The sequence below is a fragment of the Gossypium arboreum genome, chromosome 6 (assembly GCF_025698485.1).
Source record: "Gossypium arboreum isolate Shixiya-1 chromosome 6, ASM2569848v2, whole genome shotgun sequence".
Classification (NCBI taxonomy): Eukaryota; Viridiplantae; Streptophyta; class Magnoliopsida; order Malvales; family Malvaceae; genus Gossypium; species Gossypium arboreum.
Genome location: NC_069075.1, coordinates 104106925 through 104132265, shown reverse-complemented (window position 1 = coordinate 104132265; position 25341 = coordinate 104106925). Strand labels below are relative to the sequence as shown.

The following is a 25341-nucleotide window of genomic DNA, read 5'->3' as shown; positions in this document are numbered from 1 at the left end:
ATAAGTATGCAAGTTTTTAAGAGTAACCACAATAGCATGCATGTGCTAGAATAATTTTCCTTCCTAACTTAGAATTATTTAAACAATGTTAAGAGATGTTACAGAGATTCCGTGACATATTGATAATTTACTAACCTTGATTTTACGAGTGCTCGCTTCTTTCTAAGACCTAAGTTTAACCTTTTAGTCTGTATATTTCTATGTCTATTTTAACTTCAAGATTACCTTTCAATGCATCGCCTAAGGAATCGCACTTATTAAAATATTAAGCTTTTCTAGCATATGTCTATATCAATTAACTTAGTGTTTTAATAAGCATGAACCAGATTATGTGAGGTAAAAGTAATATTTCTATACTGAAATAGTTTAATCACATAAATCCTAGGGTTCTTTCGATATTATTACTAATTTGACCTAATTTCATCTTATAAATATCAAAATGCACCATTTAGATATTGTGTCAATTAATTACAATCTGGTTCTGATTTAATAATTAATTAAATTACATCCCTACATTTATAATGCATGAATAATATGTTCACAATTTTTTCTGAATGAATAAATAGATTAAATGTACAGAACACCTTTTAAAAAAATTAAATAATCTAAGCTACAGAATTTAAATCATTCTAACGCCAACAAAATTAAGCAACCTTTGTAACAACCCAAATTTGGGGCTAGTCAGAATAGTGGTCTCGAGACCACAAATCCAGAGTTGAATAAATTATTTTATTATTAAATTGATGTTATGGCATGTTTATAAGAGTGCATGAAAAATTTGATGGATTAATTTTAGCGTTTATGAGCCCAATTGTGAAAAATGACTAAATCGCATAAAGTGCAAAAGTCTTGAATTGATAGCTAAAGGTGTTAAATAGTAAAAGACCCAAAATTAGGGGTCTTTAAAAGGAAAATAGACACTTGGAAGAAGGCATAGTCGGCCATAGAGTCAAAGAGGAGACAAATTTGTCAAAATTAAGTGAGTTGGTGACCAATTTTGACTAGATTAAAAATAAAATAAAAGGAATTGATATCATCTTTCTTTTCCATCTTCTTCTCCACCGAATTTTCAGCAAAATTAAGGGTTTGAAAGCTTGAAATTTTTCAGCAACTTGAAGCACTCACAAGTAAGTGATTTTAATGAGTTTCTTGAAGATTTTTACATTTTTGGACCCCTTGAAGCATGAGCATTCAAATGAGGGTACTATTTTGAAAAATGGTTGAAAGTCTAGGTTTTTACCATGAGATCATCTAAGGTGTTTTCTGAAATTTTATGGAAGACTATGAGTCTTGGGTGTGATATAAACAACTTTTATGAAATGTGTTAACAAAAAAACACCTAAAGGGTTTGTGAAATAGATGAAAAATTTGTGAAATAGTAGAATTTTGGAGTTGCTACAAGAGTAAAAAGGGTTCAGCTAGGCTTAAGATGGGAAGAAATTTGATAAAAATCGATTTTTGAGCCTAAGGGTAAAATAGTTATTTTGTCAAAGTCTAAGGGCAAAATGGTCATTTTACCAAAAAAGTGAATTTTTGATTGCCTAATTTTATTTAGTGATTATATACGTGTATCTTGATATTATAGATCAAGAATTACCGAATCCGAACCTAGACCCGGGGAAAGCCAAGCAAATCGACTAAATCAAACTAGTCGCCACATTTTATGATCTGAGGTAAGTTTTATGTAAATAATACAACTACATTGTTAATGTATGTGTTGAATTGTACTTGAATTTAATATAGCATGAATTGTTTGATTGTGGAATTGAGAAAGCATGATGATAATAGAGATAGCAGAGTTTCCTTTTGAGTCTAGGAAATAAATCAGATATTCATGCCATGACATATGGGTTAATGTGAGCTAGTGTAAGTCATGTCTGAGACATACATCAGCCACATTATAAGAGCCAATGTAAGACCATGTCTAGGGCATGGCATCGGCATCGAGATAAGTGCTAGTGTAAGACATGTCTGGGACATGCATCAGCCTCGAGAATTAAGCCAGTGTAAGACATGTCTGGGACATGCATCGGTTTGAGATATGAGCCAGTGTAAGACCATGTCTGGGACATCCATGTTTGAGGCTATGGAAATATCCAATAATGTTCCAAATGGTTTAATGGAGAAAGTATGATCTCAAGTTAACAAGGAAAAATTTTAATTGTATTGTGAGTGGCACAGGTGCCTATATGATATGTATGAAATGTGAGCTCAAAATATGCTATATGAGGTGTATTGAATATTGATGAGTAAGTTTTGTTTTTCCATTTGTGTATTATGATACTTGTTGATGAATGGTAAAGTTATGTCGTATATTTATTTATGTGCAACTTGCTAAGCTTTATGCTTACTCCCTCTCCTTTTCCATTTTCTTATAGTGTCGCCTATCTAGCTCAAGGATCAACAGAAGTCAGAGATATCGATCGCACTATCAATTGAAGCACTTGGTATAGTTTGATCTATATTTTTGAACATGGCATGTATAAGGCTTAGACTTTACTATTTTTGGTGTCATTGAGAACTGGCCAAATGTGTTGGCTTGGGTTGAAAACCCTTCATTATGTATTAAGCCTCAAATGATGGTAATTATTTATTTTGATTTGTATGCAAAGATGTTAATTTCATATATGAGTATAATTCACACATGGAATGTTGTTCATTGTGGTTGATTTGGTTGCTTGAGATAGCCTTCTATTGGCTTTGGTTGTTAATGTGTATGTTGTGTAGGTAAGGGTGGCAAAGAGGCTTGGTAAATAGCCTTATATTATCCACACGGGTAGACACATGGGCGTGTGTCTAGGTCGTGTGTGACACACAGTCTGCCTTGCAGGCATGTGGTCCGACCGTGTGTCCCCTGCATGTAAAAATTTCAAGTCAGTATGCATGGTAGTAAATGCACGGGCAGAGACATGACTATGTGTCTTAGCCATGTGAGGGACACGGCCTAGAACACGGGCGCGTGCTTTGGTCGTGTGACATTTTGGGGATGCTAACGTCAGAAACAGAATGTCCATGTTTTTATACATGGGCTAGGACACTAACGTGTCATGGCCGTGTGAAAACCCCTATAGGTGTGCATTTAAAATTAATTCCACACGAGTGGAGGACAGGGGCGTGTCCCTATATTGGTTAGGCCGTGTGAGCCACAAGGGCCATCAACATGACCATGTAGAAATGACCACACGGGCGTGTATCATGTTTCAAAGTCAAATTTTCTATAGATAGATTAAAGACTTGGGCTAATCCCGAATAATTTTCAATGGTCGATTAGGGCTCGTAAGCCCATAGTAAGAAGTTTAAAGTAGAAATTTAAAAAGTTTTAAATTGGACCGAGTCTTGGTGACTTGTGAACATTTGGGTGCATAAGATCGAGTTAGGTAATGCCTCGTACTCCGCTCTAGCGTGGGTTACAGGTATAGGACGTTACAACCTTAATTATATTAAAAGCTGAAAACTTAAGTTCAATCATGTTTCTTGAATTGAATAGAGTAAAAGATTGAAGGGATAAGAAATGCTAAGCCGTTTTCGTTGGTTCGCCGAGGCACAACTCACTTTTCTCCTCTTTCATTCTTTGCTGCTTACCATGACAACCAAACTGAAAACTCCTAACATGGCCGAATGGGGCTGCTCTCAAGCCTTGCAAACTCTGTTGAAAAAAATGGAAAATGGAAAGTAAAAAGAGAGAAAAGATGATGAGTGAGGGATGAATGAAATGGATGAATTGTAACGCCCCAATTTTCGGGAATCCTGTGAATGTTGGCATAGGTTTAATTATGTTAGTGGGCCTCTAGAAAGCCCAAGCTTAAGATAGAACCCGGCAATTTTAGTTAATTTTTGTTCCATAAGAAAAAGGGGGTGAAATTATGAAATAGGACCTATGTGAAAATGTTTGAAAATGCTATAGGCTAAATTGAAGTGGCCAAATAAATAGGAGTGCAAAATAGGAGGATTTGCATGACAAACCTCCCATTTTACATGAAGTGGCCAGCCATCATGTTGTTGTAGACAAAATGTACACTTGATATTCATAATTTATGGTACAAATTGATACAAATTGATAATAGGTTAGGTAAATGTTCAATGATAATAGGTTAGGTAAATGTTCCATGATAATGGGTTAGGTAAATGTTTCATGATAATGGGTTAGGTAAATGTTTCATGATAAGAACTTCATGTCTTTTGTATTAAAGAATTAAATGGATGAAATATGAAGTTTTATTAAAAGAAAAAGGGGTGAAAAGAACAAAGTTTTGTCCATCTTTGTTCATCATAGCTGAAAGTTAGAGAAGAGAAAGGAGAGGAGAAAGCTCTTGAGTATTTGGTCATTAGGAGGAGGAAAATTGACGGTAAGTTCTTGGTACCTTGCTTCTATTTTGAGGTTCATGAGTTCTTCTTGATTTTACCTTAACTCTTGAAGTATATTTTGATTTTTAGTTGTGTTGTGAGCATTTAGTCATGAATTAAAATGAAGGAAATGGTTGTTGTTTCATGTTCTTTTGATGAAAAATGGAAGATAGGTGAAGTTGAGCCAAACAAATAAGCATGCATGTGCCTTAGATGTTAAAGGGAAAAATCGGCGAACATGTTGTACTTTAAAATGATGAAATGGAGATTATACTTAAGTAAAATCATAGATATGTGATGAGTGATTGGTGATATACATGTTTAAATAACAAGCATGCAATGTATGCGTGAAAGAGTGATTTGGTAATAAATCTGCTTGGGACAGCAGCAGTAACGTGACTTTGGAAAATCACCATAAATTGTGGGAGATGAATTAGAAGCTGAATAAATTATGTAATTAAAGCTTATTGAGTCTAGTTTCTAATGAAATAAACAAGAACATATTTTGAATTCTGTACAATGAGAAATTTGATTCGTAATGAAGAGTAGTCAGATTAGTCAAACAGTGAAACATGGGAAACTTTAAGAAAAATCTGGTATTGATTGGCCATACCAAAAATTCTTAAAATTTTATGGATAAAAGATATATGAGTCTATTTTCAGGAAAAATTAACGGCACTTGATTTGGAGTTTCGTAGCTCCAGTTATAAATAATTTAGTGACTGTTGCTCAGGAAGACAGCTTGCAGTGAAATTATGATTATGTGGTAAACATTGACAAAAATTTGTTAATGAGTTGCTTATTGATTTCTTATAAGCTTACTATGATCTGTAGGTGTGGTTGGCCGAATATTGTAAGGGGTTAATACGTAGTTTGTATTTGAATAGTTAGATTAACGTGTTAGTAATCCAATTGTAGGCGGTTCGTGTGTGGATCTCAATCGAATATATCGTCATAAGCAATGTGTAATCGACACCTCTCATGGACTAGATTAGCAAAAGCCAAAAAGCCGAAATGCCGAAAAGTCAGTATTTTGAGAATTTGCGAGTGTGCGAATGCTCGTAAGATAGTTGGGTTTGTATATTTGGTAATCTAAAGTAATAAACTGTAGTACGCGCGATTTCGTACATTTTGATAATTTGGGCTTAATGGGCCAAAGATCGGGTTCATGGGCCAACGGGCCCAATTCAGTAAGTATGTGCGGTAAGTGTTCTGATAGTACGTAAATAGTTAGGATATGCATGAAAACCTTAAAAGTAGCTAAATTACTATAATACCCCTATGTATGGAAAATTACTGTTATACCCCTAGGTGCAAAATTACCGTTATACCCCTAGGGTTAATTTTGACTGGAAAGCATGACGATCTGATTCTATATGATGTATGCCATGATTATATATCTGTTGCATGGGGACATGGGTTATATTATGGAGGAAGCGTTCTGGTGGCTATGCCACAAATATCTGATCTGGTGGCTCTGCCACATATATCTGTTCTGGTAACTCTGTCACATTAATCGCTCGCGACCATGCTGCAAATTCGTGGTGTGTAGCGATTGGTGGGTCGAGTTGTCTCCCACACGGTGTAAGGTTGGTGCGGGGTGTATACGGTTGGATATAGTTGGGTTTTTGCGTAAACATGTAATATATGTTACGTTACATTATGGGCCTATGGGCTTTATTTTGAATTCATTAGGCTAAGGCCAACTTATTCTATTTCGTGGTTTAAGCCGATATAGGCTATGGTTGGGTTAATTTACACATGAGTTTCCCCAAACTCACCCTTTTATTTTCATCCACGCAGTAATCCCCAACCATAGTGGGCTTGGAGTCATGAGGGAATTGAGTGGCCACATGCTCGAAAGTTTGATTTTCTTCCGTGAACTGGACATCCTTTTAATTATGTTTGAGGTTTTGGGCTTTTAAATGTAATAAGGCCGCTTATTTATTTTTGTGGTTTTTAATATGTATTACTAAGATAGGTAATACTTATTTTAACTGTTGAAATTGGATAGCTTTAGGCGCGTTTTCAAAAACAACAGTTGATTTCAAAATAACACGACAACAAGCAAAGCTTCCGAATGAAAGTATTTTCCAAAATTAATCACTTTTCCTAAAATGACTTAATCGAACATGTTTCCTAGAAATATCCATGACGTTAAGGTGTGGCAATGGCGGTATGCATGTCTAGGATTGGATCTGAAGGAGCTTGGTACTTAGCGGTCCGATGGACTCACCACCTCTTTTCGGTTTCCTACCGGTGCATGACTTCCATTCACTTTAACCCTTAATGAATTAATCTTTTGAACATCAAGTATGATTTTCTGGGCTTAGAATGGAAATTTTTTTTAACGTTTTTTATGTGGCATGCCGGATCCTGCCATAACTTCTGGGCCGGGTTTGGGGTGTTACATTTAGTGGTATCGAGCCTAGGTTGCAACAACTCAATTTGTCGAATGGGTTTACAAAACAAATATTTTGAAAGCGAAAATTTTATAAAGAATCGAAAAATTCTATTTTCAAAATTTAGATCTTTAGAAGGTGGCATTCGAATCTCCTACCAAGCACGTAAGTATTACTCGAACTCTTCGAATATTTTTCGAATTATCTGCATCTTTGAAACCCTACTAGGATACTCTAGATAGAATGATTACGAAACCATAGGAAAATCGATAAGAGATCGAAATCGTAGCTAGACTTGATTCTGCGAAACAAACTTTGAATTACCGTCGATTTATAAAACATCGTAATAAACACTGGAATATTGAATTGATGCATAAAAATTCGTAATCAAGATAAATCGATATGAGTACGAGAGCTACTCGGGGAAGAGGCCGTGGTCGAGGCTGAGGTAGTACTCAAGCTGGATCTTCGCCTTCTGAACACATACCCACTGGAGTAGCACGACCACCACCGATGGATGAGAATGGGCCGTATGATCGGGCCGCCGAGGATGATGCCCTGTCACAGACAATGCTTCGTGTTCTGGAAAGGGTTGTCGGAGCAAGTTCAGGCAACGAAATTCAGGGATCTATTTTTGAATGACTTCGGGACTAACGGAACGGAGATCTTTAAGGGCATGTTTGGTATAGCCCCGAATGTGGCAGAATATTGGTTAGAGGCCACAGAACAAATTATGGACGACTTGGACTGCTCTGAGGAGATTGTGAGTGGGGTATCTGTACTAAGTCCCTTGGGTCACTCGATTAGGGTAGACAAACTGTATAGGAATGTACCCTTAGAAACTCAAGGCAAGGTTTTTCTTGGAGATCTGATGGAGTTACCGTTCGGAGAGTTTGACCTCATTCTGGGAATGGATTGGCTTGTTAAGCATAAAGCGACTCTGGATTGTGCTGCTAAACGAATGGTGTTAAGAACTACAAAGGATGAGGAGGTTATGGTGATAGGTGAGAGAAGGGATTATTTGTCCAATGTGGTGTCGGCATTAAGAGCCGAAAAGTGGATTTGGAAAGGTTGTGAGGCCTAATTGGTATTTGTAAGTCAGTCGGAAGAGGAGGGACTGACAGTGGATAAGGTTAGGACCATAAAGGAGTTCCAAGATGTTTTTCCGGAAGAGCTTCCAAGATTGCCTCCGAATCGAGAAGTTGAGTTTGGAATAGACTTGTTGCCTGGAATGGCGTCTGTGTCTATCGCACCGTATAGGATGGCACCGAAGGAGTTAGTAGAGTTAAATGCTCAAATTCAAGAGTTGTTGGATAGGGGCTTTATTAGGCCAAGCGTGTCTCCATGGGGAGCACCAGTACTATTCGTGAAAAAGAAGGATGGTACGATGCGGATGTGCATTGATTATCGCCAGTTGAACAAACTGACGATTAAGAATAAGTATCCACTGCCAATGATTGACGATCTATTCGACCAGCTTAGAAGAGCTTCTGTATTTTCCAAGATCGACCTTCAATCTGGATATCATTAGTTAAGGGTCAAGGAGGCAGACATCCAAAAGACGACATTCAGGACTCGGTATGGTCATTACGAGTTTCTGGTTATGCCATTTGGACTAACGAACGCTCCTGCAGCGTTTATGGATCTAATGAATCGTGTGTTCCAACCATTTTTGGATCAGTTCGTAGTCGTCTTTATTGACGATATCCTGGTATATTCTGAAACTGAAACTAAACATGATGAGCATCTCCATATAGTGCTGTAAGTATTAAGGGAGAAGGAACTCTTTGCGAAGTTCAGCAAGTGTGAATTTTGGTTGAGGGAGGTAACCTTCTTAGGACATGTGGTCTCTGCTGAGGGGATTAAGGTGGACCCTCGGAAAATTGAAGCGATTTTGGAGTGGAAGCCGCCTAGGTCAGTGTCAGAAATACGGAGTTTTCTAGGACTGGCATGATACTACAGAAGGTTTGTGGAAGGTTTTTCTGTGATGCCAGCACCTCTGACAAAACACATAAGGAAAGGAGTACCATTTGTATGGACTAAGAAACAGCAGGAACCTTTTGAGAAGTTGAAGAAAGTTCTAACTGAAGCACTTGTGTTAATTCAGCCGGAGTCTGGGAATGGTTTTACTGTGTATAGTGACGCATCACATGTGGGTTTGGGCTCCGTGTTAATGCAAGAGGGTAAGGTGGTTGCATGTGCATCACGATAGCTTAAGCCTCATGAGGGAAACTATTTGACTCATGATTTAGAGTTAGCAGCAGTGATAATTGCACTTAAGATTTGGAGACATTACTTGTGCGGAGAAAGGTGTATTATATACACTGACCATAAGAGTCTTAAGTATTTGTTGACTCAGAAGGAGCTGAACCTTAGGCAAAGGAGATGGATTGAGTTGCTTAAGGACTATGACTGTTCGATCGAGTATCACCCAAGTAAGGCTAATGTGGTAGCCGATGCTCTAAGTCGTAGAAGTCAGATTCGATCCGAGAGCAATGTTTGCTCGTCTGAGTCTCAGTATGATGATGGAAGTCTGTTGGTGAGTTGCAAATGAGGCCAACCTGGTGGATCGATTAAGGAAAAAGCTGTTGAACGATGAGTCTTTGGTCACTCGTTTTCAACAAGTTAAGGAAGGAAACTTCGAGTTTGGGAGCGGAAGAGACGATGCAACAAAGAATACCCTCATCTGTTTGGATTAGGTAAATTTCGAGGATGAAATTTCTTTAAGGAGGGTAGAGTTGTAACGCCCCAATTTTCGGGAATCTGTGAATGTTGGCATAGGTTTAATTATGTTAGTGGGCCTCTAGAAAGCCCAAGCTTAAGACGAACCCGACAATTTTAGTTAATTTTGTTCCATAAGAAAAAGGGTGAAATTATGAAATAGGACCTATGTAAAATGTTTGAAAATGCTATAGGCTAAATTGAAGTGGCCAAATAAATAGGAGTGCAAAATAGGAGGATTTGCATGACAAACCTCCCATTTTACATGAAGTGGCCAGCCATCATGTTGTTGTAGACAAAATGTACACTTGATATCCATAATTTATGGTACAAATTGATACAAATTAATAATAGGTTAGGTAATGTTCAATGATAATAGGTTAGGTAAATGTTCCACGATAATGGGTTAGGTAAATGTTTCATGATAATGGGTTAGGTAAATGTTTCATGATAAGAATTTCATGTCTTTTGTATTAAAGAATTAAATGGATGAAATATGAAGTTTTATTAAAAGAAAAAGGGGTGAAAAGAACAAAGTTTTGTCCATCTTTGTTCATCATAGCTGAAAGTTAGAGAAGAGAAAGGAGAGGAGAAAGCTCTTGAGTATTTGGTCATTAGGAGGAGGAAAATTGACGGTAAGTTCTTGGTACCTTGCTTCTATTTTGAGGTTCATGAGTTCTTCTTGATTTTACCTTAACTCTTGAAGTATATTTTGATTTTTAGTTGTGTTATGAGCATTTAGTCATGAATTAAAATGAAGGAAATGGTTGTTGTTTCATGTTCTTTTGATGAAAAATGGAAGATAGGTGAAGTTGAGCCAAACAAATAAGCATGCATGTGCCTTAGATGTTAAAGGGAAAAATCGGCTAACATGTTGTGCTTTAAAATGATGAAATGTAGATTATACTTAAGTAAAATCATAGATATGTGATGATTGATTAGTGATATACATGTTTAAATAACAAGCATGCAAGGTATGTGTGAAAGAGTGATTTGGTAATAAATCTGCTTGGGACAGCAGCAGTAACGTGACTTTGGAAAATCACCATAAATTGTGGGAGATGAATTAGAAGCTTAATAAATTATGTAATTAAAGCTTATTGAGTCTAGTTTCTAATGAAATTAACAAGAACATATTTTGAATTCTGTACAATGAGAAATTTGTTTCGTAATGAAGAGTGGTCAGATTAGTCAAACAGTGAAACATGGGAAACTTTAAGAAAAATCTGGTATTGATTGGCCATACCAAAAATTTTGAAAATTTTATGGATAAAAAATATATGAGTCTATTTTCAGGAAAAATTAACGGCACTTGATTTGGAGTTTCTTAGCTCCAGTTATAAATAATTTAGTGACTGTTGCTCAGGAAGACAGCTTGCAGTGAAATTATGATTATGTGGTAAACATTAACAAAAATTTGTTAATGAGTTGCTTATTGATTTCTTATAAGCTTACTATGATCTGTAGGTGTGGTTGGCCGAATATTGTAAGGGTTAATACGTAGTTTGTATTTGAATAGTTAGATTAACGTGTTAGTAATCCAATTGTAGGCAGTTCGTGTGTGGATCTCAATCGAGATATCGTCGCAAAGCAGTGTGTAAATCGACACCCTCTCATGGACTAGATTGGCAAAAGCCAAAAAGTGAAATCTTTGAAAAGTCGAGATTTTGGGAATTTGCGAGTGTGCGAATGCTCGTAAGATAGTTGGGTTTGTATATTTGGTAATCTAAAGTAATAAACTGCAGTACGCGCAATTTCGTACATTTTGATAATTTGGGCTTAATGGGCCAAAGATCGGGTTCATGGGCCAACGGGCCTAATTCAGTAAGTATGTGCGGTAAGTGTTCTGATAGAACGTAAATAGTTAGGATATGCATGAAAACCCTAAAAGTAGCTAAATTACTATAATACCCCTATGTATGGAAAATTACTGTTATACCCCTAGGTGCAAAATTACCGTTATACCCCTAGGGTTAATTTTGACTGAAAAGCATGATGATCTGATTCTGTATGATGTATGCCATGATTATATATCTGTTGCATGGGGACATGGGTTATATTATGGAGGAAGCGTTCTGGTGGCTATGCCACAAATATCTGATCTGGTGGCTCTGCCACATATATCTGTTCTGGTGGCTCTGCCACGATTATCTATATCTGGTGACTCTGTCACATTATTCGCTCTGCAGCCATGCTGCAAATTACGTGGTGTGTAGCGGTTGGGTGGGTCGAGTTGTCTCCGACACGGTGTAAGGTTGGTACGGGGTGTATACGGTTGGATATGGTTGGGTTTCGCATAAACATGTAATATATGTTCGCTACATTATGGGCCTATGGGCTTTATTTTGAATTACATTCAGGCTAAGGCCAACTTATTCAATTTCGTGGTTTAAGCTGATATAGGCTATGGTTGGGTTAATTTACACACTGAGTTTCCCCAAACTCACCCCTTTTATTTTCATCCACGCAGGTAATCCCCAACCATAGTGGGCTTGGAGCTGTGAGGGAATTCGGAGTGGCCACCTGTTCTGAAAGTTTGATTTTCTTCTGGTGAACTGGACATCCTTTTAATTACGTTTGAGGTTTTAGGCTTTTAAATGTAATAAGGCCGCTTATTTATTTTTTGTGGTTTTTAATATGTATTACTAAGATAGGTAATACTTATTTTAACTGTTGAAATTGGATAGCTTTAGGGCGCATTTTTAAAAACAACAGTTGATTTCAAAATAACACGACAACAAGCAAAGCTTCCGCAATGAAAGTATTTTCCAAAATTAATCACTTTTCCTAAAAATGACTTAATCGAACCGGTTTCCTAGAAATATCCATGACGTTAAGGTGTGGCAATGGCGGTATGCATGTCTAAGATTGGATCTGAAGGGAGCTTGGTACTTAAGCAGTCCGATGGACTCACCACCTCTTTTCCGGTTTCCTATCTGGTGCACAGCTTCCATTCACTTTAACCCTTAATGAATTAATTTTTTGAACATCAAGTACGATTTTCTGGACTTAGAATGGAAAATTTTTTTAACGTTTTTGATGTGGCATGCCGGATCCGGCCATAACTTCTGGGCCGGGTTTGGGGTGTTACATGAATGGCTAGGTGTATTTATACTTGTGAGGAGCCCCTTGAGTTTCCTAAAAATAGAATGCCAATCCCCCCTTTTTCTCTCATGCATGGCCAGTAACAGCCTGATTTTGGGGCTAGTCAGAATAGTGGTCTCAAGACCACAAATTCGAAGTTATAAAAAATTATTTTATTATTATTATGGACTCATATCATGTTATTAGTAGTGTATGAAAAATTTGGTGAGTTAATTTTGACGTTTATGAGCCCAATTGCGAAAAAGAACTAAATCGCATAAAGTGCAAAAGTCTTAAATTGATAGTTAAGGGTGTTAAATTGTTATGAATCTAAATTTGGGGGTCTTTAAAGGGAAAAAAGACCCTTAGCTCTTAGCTTGGTCGGCCATGAGAGACAAAAAAATGTTGAAAAGTCAACATTAGGCAAATGGATGACATAATGTGTAATAAAATAATGCCTAAGCCTAGCTATCATCTGTTCTTTCTTTCATTCTTCCTTCTCCCATTGATTTTTTAGCCATTGTTAGGGGGTTTGAGCTTCAAAAATTTTAGCAACTTATTCCTCTTTCAAGTTAGTGATTTACATGCTTTTTGTTGATGATTTTTACATTTTTGGACCCCTTAAAGCATAAGCTTTCTATTAAAGGGACTATTTTGCAAAATGGTTGAGAGTTTAGGGTTTTTCCATGAAATTATATGTGTAGTTTTCTGAAATTTTATGGAAGAATATGAGTAGTAGATGTGTAATAAACAACTTTTGTGATGGGATTTCTCATGAAAACCCTAGTAGGGACTATTTTGCATAAGTTGAAAGTTTGATGATAAATTTGTGAGATAGTGGAAATTTTAGATTGCTATAAGAGTAAAAATGGTTCTAATAGGCTTTTGATAGGAGAAAATTCGATAAAAATCGATTTTCAAACCTAGGGGTAAAATGGTTATTTTGTAAAAGTCTAGAGGCAAAATGGTCATTTTGCCCAAGTATAGATTATTGGGTGCTTAGATCGATAAAGTGATTAAATTTGTAAATTTTTGTTATTATAGATTAAGAAACACCCAATCCGAACTTAGACCGGGGAAAGGCCAAGGAAATTGATTAAACCGTCTAGACACCATAAATTGTAACCAAGGTAAGTTGTAAGCAAATATTACAACTACATTGTCATTATATGTGATGAGTTAATTTAGCATGAATTACTTGATTGTGGAAATGAGAAGGCATGATGCTAATTAAGATAGCATAATTCCCGTTTGAACCATGGGAAATAAATCGGATATTCATGTCATGATGTATAGACTATTGTGAGCTAGTGTAAGACATGTCTGGGACATACATCGACCACATTACGAGAGCTAGTGTAAGACCATGTTCGGGACATGGCATCGGCAGTGAGACGAGAGCTAGTGTAAGACATGTTTGGGACATGCATCAGCCTCGAGATGTAAGCCAGTGTAAGACATGTCTGGGACATGCATCGGCTACGAGTTAAGCTAGTGTAAGACCATGTCCAAGATATGGTATCAGCATCTTATCCCATGTTGAGGTTTATTGAATATCCGGTAATGTTCTGAATGGTTCAACGGTGAGAGTTATGGTTTAAAATTTAGAGAAAAGTATAACCGTGTTGTGAGTGGTACAGATACCTATTCGGTTTGTATGAGACGTGAGTTCAAAATATATTATATGATGTGTAGTGGGATGTGATGAGTAAGTTGTACTGATAACTATTTTATATTAAGAGCATGTTGATGAATGATATAGTTGTTGCTATGTATTTGCATGCTTCTTACTAAGCTTTATGCTTACTCCCTCTCTTTTTCTATTTTCTTATAGTGTTGCCTACATAGCTCGAGGATCATCAGACATTGGAGGTTACGATCACATTATCATCCTAAACACTCGGTATAGTTAGAATTCTTGTTTTTGCATATGGCATGTATAAGGCTTGGACTTTAATATTTTTTGTCATTGAGAAATTAGCCAACTGTTTTGGCTTGGGATAAATCCCTTTATTTTGTATAAGGCCATGGATAATGGTCAATACTCATTTTGATATTTATAAATTGATTCATGGGTGGGTAAATTGCACAAATGAAATGTTGTCCATTGTGGCTATTTTGGCTATTTTGGCTATGTGATGTATCATTGTATTGGCATAGAGTGATTTTATGCAGGTTATGTATGTAAGGGTGGCAAAGAGGCTTGGTAAATAGCCTCATTTTGTCCACACGGGTAGGCACAGAGGCGTGTGTCTAGGCCGTGTGTGACACACGACCCGCCACACAGGCATGTGATCCAACCGTGTGTCCCCTGCATGTAAAAATTGCAAGTCAATATGCATGATAGTAAATACATGGGAAGAGACACGACTGTGTGTCTCAACCGTGTAAAGGGCACGGCCTAGCACAAAGGTGTGTGCCTTGGCCGTGTGACCCTTAAGAATTGTTCACGTCTGAAACAGAATGTCCAGGTTTTTGTACATGGGCTAGGACACGGGCGTGTCATAGCCGTGTGAAGGACACGAGCCAGGGACACGGGCATGTGCCAGGCTGTGTGAAAACCCCTATAGGTGTGAATTTAGAATTAATTCCACATAGGTAGAGGACACAGACGTGTCCCTGTATTGCTTAGGCCGTGTGAGCCACATAGGCCAACAGTACGACCATGTCGAATTGCTCACACGGGCGTGTTACCCCTCCCACACGGGGTGTGCCCCTGTGTCTAGCAAAAAAAAAATTCCGAGTTCGTGGAAAGACTCGAATTATTTTCAAATGGTTTTAAATGAACATTTAGAACCTCATAGGCCTTTACTATAGAGTTTTCGATTTAAATTGAAAAAGTTTTAAATTTGATCAAATTAGCTAACGCCTCGTATTCTGTCCTAGCGTAGGGTACGAGTGTGGGGTGTTACATGGCTGACCCCTTGAGTTGAGGAAGGAAGTTGGATGACTTTGCCATATTTAGCTAGTCAAAGCTTGATTCATGGGAATGAGTTGAATGATCACATGAGGAAGCTGTTGTGGTTGATTTGTGATTTATTAACAAGTCTTGGGTGTGTAATTTAATTATTTATGAATGTTTGGGCTTCCATAGCTGAATTGGGCTCTTTTCCTCCCTTAGTGGACGGTTTGGGTTTCAAATTAAGCAGCAGGCTTATCCCCTTCAGTGATCTAATTACGAGCTACGTCAAATTGAATTTAGAATTCCAATAAATAATTTTAGGGCGTCTCATGCTAATAAGCCATCAACCCACATCTACATGGCCTTTGCTGCTGGTAATTCTACAATATTGAACATCGAATAGGTGAGCTTTAAGACTAACTTTTCTCTTATTGCGCCAAACTGCGTCAAATTGGCAAAAATATTTCAAATTGGCATGTAAATAAGTAAGATTACAAATTTATCTTTAATTTTCTTCTACTTTACAAATTTGTAGTAAAAAAAATTGCAATTAAAATATCAAAATTTGTATGAATTAAACTTAATCAAAATGTGCTATAAATGTCTATATAGTTTTGAGTTATCACACCCCTAAACTTAATTCATTACTCATCCCGAGCAATGAAATATGCAAACTTACATTACAAATCAAGGAGTCACTTTTGCAAAAATCCCTTCAAACGAAATCAACCCTTCTCATAGTCGTGTTTAAAAACTAAGCTCAAAAATAAAATAAAAAATCGATATGCTAACAAAAATATGTACTAAATACCTTCACTTAAAAAATGTGTGCTAAATTTTTCCCAATCAAATTTCATTTCCCTTGATTAAACTAGGTAGTAATCCTAAAGTTTAACTATGCCTTTATATGTTGAACTCAGTAATTCCTCTCCACTAATGTAGTCAACACAGAAGTCTAAATAAATAGGTCTTTAATATGGTTGTAATGTGGCTAAGATTTGGCTAAAACCTTACTTTCAATAAGTCAAAGTAGGAAAAAAGATAAATAATTTTTAGGCTAAAACCTTAGACTCAACTTACCTCGGACTTTCCAAATACAATTATCCCTAAGAACACCAACTCTTTTGAGTTTGAAGACATATGCTCACTATACATCTTTTTCAACAATTAGATTTTCATAAGCAATCAATGTTGCTTTCTTGAACATGCAACTCAACATTTTGACCATTTTAGTACTTCTCTCTAACTCCCCAAAACTTAATCACAAAAATATTCTAGATGTATCGATTCAAAGATTTGGGACAAGAAGAGATAAATTTAAAGGAAAGATGGCTTATTAATGTAAGGTTTAAAAGAAAATCAGGCCATATTGCTCAAAGTAGGGTTTAAAGGGAGAATTATTGCTAAGGTTCGTTTTAAAGGCTCAAACGATCTAACAAAAATTTGCCTAAATCATTTTCAAATTACCATACGTCCTAGGATTTCACCTCAAGGAAATTACTAAATTAATTCTAAAGGCTTAAATTTTCATGCATGCTTAATTTTTATAAGGAATTAAAAAATTTCATGGCAATCCTTACACACAATTACTAAGTTTAGCATTTCTATCATAATTAAGCTAACATAAAAATAATTGAACTAATAGAATTTTATTGATACTAATGCTAACATAATTAAGTAAAAATTAAATTTTTGAGCAATATTTTATTTAAACATAACTTGATAGAAAAATAATAATTTTCGTAAAAATTCCCAAAAATTTATTTCCGATCCCCACTAAAGAGAAACAATGTCCTCATTATTTAAAACATAAAATAAAAGGGACAAAAATAAAGAAATGAATGGAAATTGTGTTGTAACAACCCATTTTTTAGCGGTGTAAGAAACAGTGCTTTCGGAACCACATATCCGAAGAGTGTTTCCGTAAATATTATTATTTAACATTTATGAGTCTAATATAATACTAAATTGATTTTTGTTTTGATAATTTTTTGTGATTGAATTAATATTTAAGTACAATTGGTTTGTTCCTAAAGTCAAGTGGTTTTAGAAAATCAAGTATCGGGAGTTTGTTTCTATAAATTGAGTTCGTAAATATTTTTATTAAATATTTATGGAGCGATTATATAGGTATATTGAAATTTGGTTCAGAAATTTTGATTTTTTGATAGTTAGTTAAGGGAAAAGGACTAAATCGTAAAGGTTGTAAAAGTTAATCGCTATAGGTTTATTTGTATTAAATGGTTATAAAAGTATGAGATGAAGGTTTTAAAGTGAAAATAGACCTTAATTGTTATGATGGCCGGTTAGTGGGTGGAAAAATAAGAAATATAATGTGTTAAATGTTTTAATTAAAATATTATATGTTGAAATATTAATAAATGAATAAAATATTATTATAATCACCTTATTCATTTTCATGGTTTTGAACCGAAAATGAAGAACATAAAAGCTTTGGTCAAGCTTTGTGGGTGTGCATGTAAGTGTAATTTTATCTCATTTCATGAAATTTTTAATTTTTTGTGGGCGTTGCAACTAGGTCCAACTAACCCGAGTGTTAAATTACAAATCTGTTAAATGTTTTGACATGTGCCATTATTGAATTTGTGAGATTTTTGAAGTTCTATGATGGTTTTGTAAACTTGATAATTAAATAGGACTATTTTGTAAAGTGATTTTAAATAATTTAAAGTTTAAGGACTAAGTTATTAAAATAGTAAAATTATATGAAATTATTGTAAAATTTGCTAAATATGGGCTGAATAAGGATTATAGGAAATTTAGCTAGCATGAATTGGGATTAAATGTAGATAATTTAAAAGTTTTGGGCTTAGGGACTAATTGAATAAAAAGTAAAAGTTTAAGGTAAAAGTGTAAAATGAAGATTAAGGGTCAAATATATGAATTTTAGTATTTTATGATATTGAATTGGTTAATTGAATAAAAATATTATTATCTAGATCATGAAACATACAAATCGATAGACAAACGTGGAAAAGAAGAAAATTGCTTATTAGACTTTGGAGTTGTGTTTGCTGCAGAATCAGTTTAGGTAAGTTCATATAATAATTGAATTGGTTTAGTTGTTGTTTTGTGAATTATTAAATATCTGAGTATGTAGTACTTAAGTTTGCTTGAATAGTAAATATTTAATTGTGGAATTGGATCAAATTGAAATGAATTTATAATTGAGGGTCATGATTGGAAATAGGGAAAGTATATAATTGAATTCATGTGACATAGAAATGCTTAAATAATTATATGATATGTTAATTATTATTTATGTTATGAATGAATTAAAATTGATTGATATATGTCAATTAATAAATTAAACTAAATTGCATTATTGGATAAATCGATGTTATGTCTCATTAATAAGAATTATATGGATGTATGCTCATAGTGGTATAATGTGAAGAAATTGGACATGGTATATAACCTGTATGAACCTCGTGAATACTTAGGATACAAATGACATGTCATTAGGGGTTATTACAGTTTCAGGTATTGGTCTTGGATGTCTTACCGATGGCTGAGGTCCTGCTATTTTGTTGCGAATTCTTCACAACTCATGTGAACAGCATCATGTAGCCTAACATACCGACTCACAGCTTGTGTGATCAGGCCCATTCACAGTTCTTGTGAGCATTTATAGATATGGCTCATGAGAGAAGTTACAGTTAAGGTTATAGGCACACTTTGTGTGAGCATGGTTCTCACGTATCCAATGTTATTTTATTTGGTCCATCGGGTGTTAAATATATAAAATGAATCGAAATACACGAAATAGTTATATGAAATTAAACATTGAATGGATAAATTTATATGAATTATTGAAATGAAATATGGTATACATAATGATTATGTATTATATATGTAAATAAAATGGTTATATGAAATGATTACATGAAATGATTATGTGAATTGGTTATGTGAAAATATATGTGTGAATTGGGGAAATGGATATAGATATTTGAAATGAAATGTGAGTGTTAAATGAATATGTGATGGTTGGTTTATATACCAAATGTGTTATTCATGTATAAGTTTGATAACATGATATACGCTTTACATATGAACTCACTAACCTTGTGAGACTTGTGATGTGTATAGGTGATTAACGAACTCATGATCATGATATTGAATTATCTTGTAGAATGTTTAAATTACATCCTTTACGATAAGTAAAAGTTTAAGTTTATTACGAACTTACTAAGCTTTACGTAAGCTTAACTCATGTTGGTTTTTCTTCCCCGTAGATCGTCGAATTTGAGTTGTTGAATAGATTGCTTTTAGAGACCACACTATCCAGTAACTTATTTGGTAACTAATTGTTCACTTTGGTTCGGCTATAAGTGGCATGTAAATAGGGCTTTGGAATGTGTATGTTATGATCATTTTGGCTAGGTTTTGTGTCATTTGAAATATGTATGTGTGTTTGATGGAAATTTTTATTGATGATTTGGTTGGACTGGTATTTGATAACATAAAAGTATGGTTTGTTTCATTTTAAGTGCAAGATTTTCCATAAGATTCACGAATGTTACACAGTCTGATGACACAGCCATGTGACCCTATTTTTATATTGTACACGGGCGTGTAGCTTGGCATCACACGGTCTCAGCCATGTCACACGGTCGTGTGACCCCTATTTACATTATTTTCTGCATTATTTTCTATTTTGTTTCAAATTAGTCCTTGTTTCTAAATTAATTTTTTTTAAGTTCCATTTTTGTATGAATGCTATGATTATTGATTGGACATTGATTTATGATCTTTAAATTGATTTTTATATTGTGTTTAAATATTATCAGATGTGTTAATCGTCGTGATATCTCATGACCCTATTCTTGTGATGGAAATGGGTTAGGGATGTTACATGTGCACTATGTAGGATCCCAAGAAAGGGAGGTGTGTCAAATGTGACTAATTAAATACCAAGCCCTTGCTTGACATATCCAATATTAGACATGCAGATTTTCATTATCCCACTTTTCATTTTTCGCGAATTCAAAAACTAATGTGAAGTTTTCTCAATATTATTTATAATTGCAACTTAATATTTATTATGCTAAACATGTAAAATAGTAGAAGAGGGAAAATGAAATAAATGAAAATTTAAAATATAAAATAACGACTAAGAAAAGTTAAGAGAACTCCCTCAATTTTATTCGAAATCGTCACTGACCTAGACGGTGTAAAAAGGTCATCTATCATACAAACCATACTTATCTAGGAAGTAATCATATTATTGCCCAGCAAATCTGTCCAACATCTGATTAGGGAAAAGAAAACCAAAAATGATATTTCCTAGTGGCCTCGTTTAACTTCTTATAATTCATGAAAATCCTCCAACCTATGACTCGAATACCTGAAATAATCCATCTAATACCCTCCTTGTGTCTCTCCAAAACCACAAGTGACTATTCTTTTTAATTCTTGGTGAACTCAACTAAAATAATGACATGTAAAGTTGAAGATAGACCCAAATAATCATATTTCAAATGAGAAGGCGATAACACCCCAAGCCTAACCTAGACATTATAACTAGATTTTGAAGGTTACATTGGCCACCGAAATGGCAAATTAAAATGTTCAAATTCTTTTAAAACTCCTATTCTAACTAATTTTAGAAAAAAAAATTTGTGCAATTTCCTCAGTTAAAATAAAACATCGAAAAATTAAGTCGGCTAAGAATAGAATTTATATTATTACGTAACGTGTTATTTTGGGAAACTCAATTGATTTGTTTCTATTTTAATGATTCATTTTTCAAAAACTCTTTTTTTATTACATAGTGGAAAAATCGTGAAATTAGAAATTTTACATTTGAAATCCATATTTCACTTGAAATTAAACCGGTTTATATGTTTGATCAATTTTCAATATAAATACCGTGAATGCAAAAAAAAATACCAAATTATGCCACCCATAATCCAAAACCAAACTCATGCCACATTTCAAATAAAACATTATAGTCCCAAAAATAATATGATAATAAATTTAAAAGGAAAAACTTTATTTATAAATGTTAGAGACGAGCCTATTTATAAATATTAGAGACGAGCCCTTCAAATGCCGCGTCCGATCCTAACTTTGAGGATTATCTGAAAGGAAAAAATTAAGGGGTGAGCTTTAAGAAGCTTAGTATGAGTCTAAGAGTAACAATTCAAACATAAAGACATTCTCAAAAAAACGATAAGCCATCCATACAAAGCCAACAACAGTATATAGCAAATCATCAATTAGTGTCATCAAAACAATATTTGTAATAAACATGACTATTATCAACCAGTGCATGATCATGCATATAATCAAATGATGTAATGAAAAGTGTCAACAGAACAAATCCTACCCCTATCCACTACACACCATCTCCGTCCCTCAACATACCAATTAGGATAATTAGAAACCCTTCCAACTTAATACATCAAAACCGTGGTCTTTAGCTACCAAAATTTATGTAGACAAGCTGCCAGCTTTATTGCGAAAATATCGCCAGAAATAGATAATTCAGTTTAACTGCCAAATCAAAATTTACGGGTAAACCGCCAAAATCGCAGATCGCAGTCTGCCAGAACTTCCTGCAAATCATACATAATCATATCCCTCCCCAATGCACATGCAACGTCATATTTATCAAAGTAAAAGAATCAAGCTTGGAAAAAACAAATACAGTATGGTGCAGTGGCATGTCATTACATACGATCAACAAATAAAGAACAATGGCAAAATACAATTATGCATATGGTAGATACAAAAATCAGAGCATGCTTAACATGGAATTCATAAATCAATATCGGTTTGCATTTGAACATTCAAAGCATATCATATTGTGCATTCAATTAACCCATACCAGACATACAATCAGTTCACACATATATATCCAATTAATAAACCTAAGATCTTTTAACATAAAACATCTTTTTAATACTTATCCAGCTTAACACTCCATTAACATCACTAGGTCATTCATCCATATCCCCAAAACCAACAACTAACATGTTGTATTAATAAATTATATTAACAGAACACCACTAAATACACAATTGAATGACCCACACCTGATCAATGTAGAGGATGGATCAAGGGCAGTAAATAAAGGTTGTCGAATGTTGAAGAAATTAGTCGCGAGTCGCCAAAGGGTTGCTGAAAAGGGTTACTGTTGTCGTCGGTTGGTGGCACACAGGGAGTGACAAAATACTATGGCTACCGATTGCATGTGATAGGATGCGATTGTTGCTACTGCTTTGCAGTGCTAGGAGTACGGGTGGTATGGTGGTGGTAAATGTTAAAAGTGGTGGTGCAGAATATTGAAAAATAGTGGCTCAAAAAACAAAAGAAATCAAAATGGAGGAGGAAGGGGGAGGGGATGGCAGAGAACTTTGTACAACCAAAAGAAAAATGAACATGAGAAAAAAAACAAAGTGGAGACTGTAAGGGAGAGAGGATGACACTAGATGAGAATTTTGGGGATAATCCCCCATATTTATTTTAAAAAAATATAACAACTAAACAAACTAAACCCCAACTAATACGGTTTTGATATTATCTCAATTAGGTTGTTTTAAATTTGAGTTTGACCAACTTTCAGACAGCATAGACGACAAAGCAAAGGAGAAGAAAAAAAATTAATACTACTTTAAGCACGATTGAATTTGAACTCAAGTTGCAAAGTAAAAAGGAGAATGTTTTAACCATTAAACCAACAAGCTCATTCTTGTCAGCAAACATACTAAAATTAAAGATAAGCTAGATGTTCCAAGCCATATATTGGGGCAAAAATAATAAAAATGATACGAGAGAAAGGATTCTAACTTAGGTTTCAAGGACCATCTCACTAACACTTAACCAACAGACTAGTAACTCATTTATTTTCTAGAAACGTACAAATAATCTTAAAAATTAGAGTGTGACCACTCCCTCTTGATTCACAAACTTGATTCTACTAACCCCCCGATTTTTAAGATGTTACAGAGGCAAAATCTCTAATTCCAATTCAATTGGCTCTTTAATCAGCGCCTTTGGTTGTGTGTACTCCTGAGTTGATAACACTAATGATTCAAGTGGAAATTCCTAAACGAATCCCTTCAAATTAGCTTCTAACAAAGCCAAACATTCATCGTCTTCATCACCACTTGATGAGTTTGCTACTAGAATACGTTCTAACGAATCGTCTAGAGAATTGAGTTGCAATTCTGTAAAAGTTTATGATTTTATCTCAGAAATAGCAGAGCATTTTTTAGCTACACATGAGGACTTAATTGCATTGACGACATTACAAGTCACCTTGTCATCCAAAATTTCCTTAAATTGAGTATCTTGTTGCTGCTTTTGGAATCATTGAGGATATGAAGGTGTTGGGGTTTTGATCTTAACCTATTTGCAGGAACAAACTTGTGTATTGTAGGAATTCCAACATACAGTTAAATTTCCTCATTTTTCTAAGTAATAGTAGGTTTACCTCTAAGTAGGGATTTAATTAACAGTTGGGTAGCGGAATAGCGGCCGTTATATAGTGGTAGCGGCGCTATTTGAAATCGCTACTGCCAAAAATAGCAGTTGAAGCGAAATCACACCAATGGTGGTGGATCATGGCCACAAGTTAGCGGTAACAGCCAAATGCGACAATAACGGACTGTTATTCCCGTTATTGTTCCATTACATTAAAATTTTAAAAAAATCAAACTCCTTTAAAAAAATCAACAAAAATATAATAAGACAAAAGAAATATATTTTTCATTTGCAAAATCAAATAATTTTCAATCAAAAAAAGAAAAAGCAGTCCAAAATCAATAGAAAAAACCAGTCCTAAAGCAATAGAAAAATATGATTCGATTATCGACTCATCAGTACAAGAAATTTGTTCAAAAAATAGAAAAGATAGTCCAAACTCTAAACTTTCACTCTCAAATTTCACTGTCCAAATTCCAAACCAAACAAAATCACAACACAATCACAAAAATCTCTAAACAAAATCTCACTTGCACTTTCAGAAATTCATAATTTTCAAGTAAGTACCTGCTTTTTTTTGTCTTGATTCTTGCTTCTTTTTGTTGTAACATGCAAAGATTGATGAGAAATTTTTGACAAAATATTTGCAAATCTCTTTATATTTTCAGGTATTTTGGTAGGAATCAATGGTAGCCTAAGCAAAGTTTAAAGAAATTGGGAAAAAAATGGATAAAGAAGGGACGAATCTTGCAAAGAAAACCTAAACCCTATTTTTTTTTCCTCTTTTGTTATTAGCTCTCTACCTCACAATAGAAGAAGAGGAAGGGGGTTGGGGCTAGAGGTGTGCATGGGCCGCGCTACTCGACCCGGCCCAAAGGCCCGCCCAAAAAATAGGAGAGTTCGGGTAAAAATATATGCCTAAAATATGGGTTTGGGAAAAAAAAGAGGCTCGTTTAGAAAACGGGCTGGGCCTTAGGTAAAACTTTTTTGGCCTAGGCCCAGCCCGACTCGAATTATATACTAAATATATTTTTATTTTTATTTTTAATCATATTTACATTTTATTTTTAATTTTAATATAACCACTTTTATTATCTTTTCAATTTGTGTATTGTTTTAAGAATTGTTTTAGTCTTATTTTTTATTTATTTCTTATTTTAATATTTGTTTTAATATTTTTAAATGTATTTGATTTATTATATTTTAAATTTTATTTAATGAAATAAGCTAAAAAAATTAATATGGGCCGGGCCAGGTCGAGCTCGGGCTTAACAATTTTATTTCGGGCTGGGCTTGGACAAATTTTTAGGCCCATATTTCGGGCTACGCCAGGCCCAGGCCAAGAAAACTAGCCTAAAATTTTCGGCCCGAACCCGGTCCAGCCTGACCCATGCACACCTCTAGCTGGGGCCTTGGGGATTTGGGAACTTTTGT

The 25341-nt window shown here is 34.9% G+C and overlaps 1 long non-coding RNA gene across 2 annotated transcripts; it reads left to right on the top strand.

The window, feature by feature from the left end:
• The first annotated feature begins 4180 nt into the window (after window positions 1-4180).
• LOC128294181 (uncharacterized) lies at window positions 4181-12274 on the top strand. Of its 2 annotated transcripts, none has more exons than XR_008284466.1 (3): window positions 4181-4346; window positions 5263-10102; window positions 11938-12274. It is a non-coding gene; the product is annotated as an uncharacterized LOC128294181 (long non-coding RNA). The 2 variants fall into 2 exon arrangements; XR_008284467.1 differs by lacking the exon at window positions 11938-12274 and adding an exon at window positions 11018-11034.
• Window positions 12275-25341: the final 13067 nt, after the last annotated feature.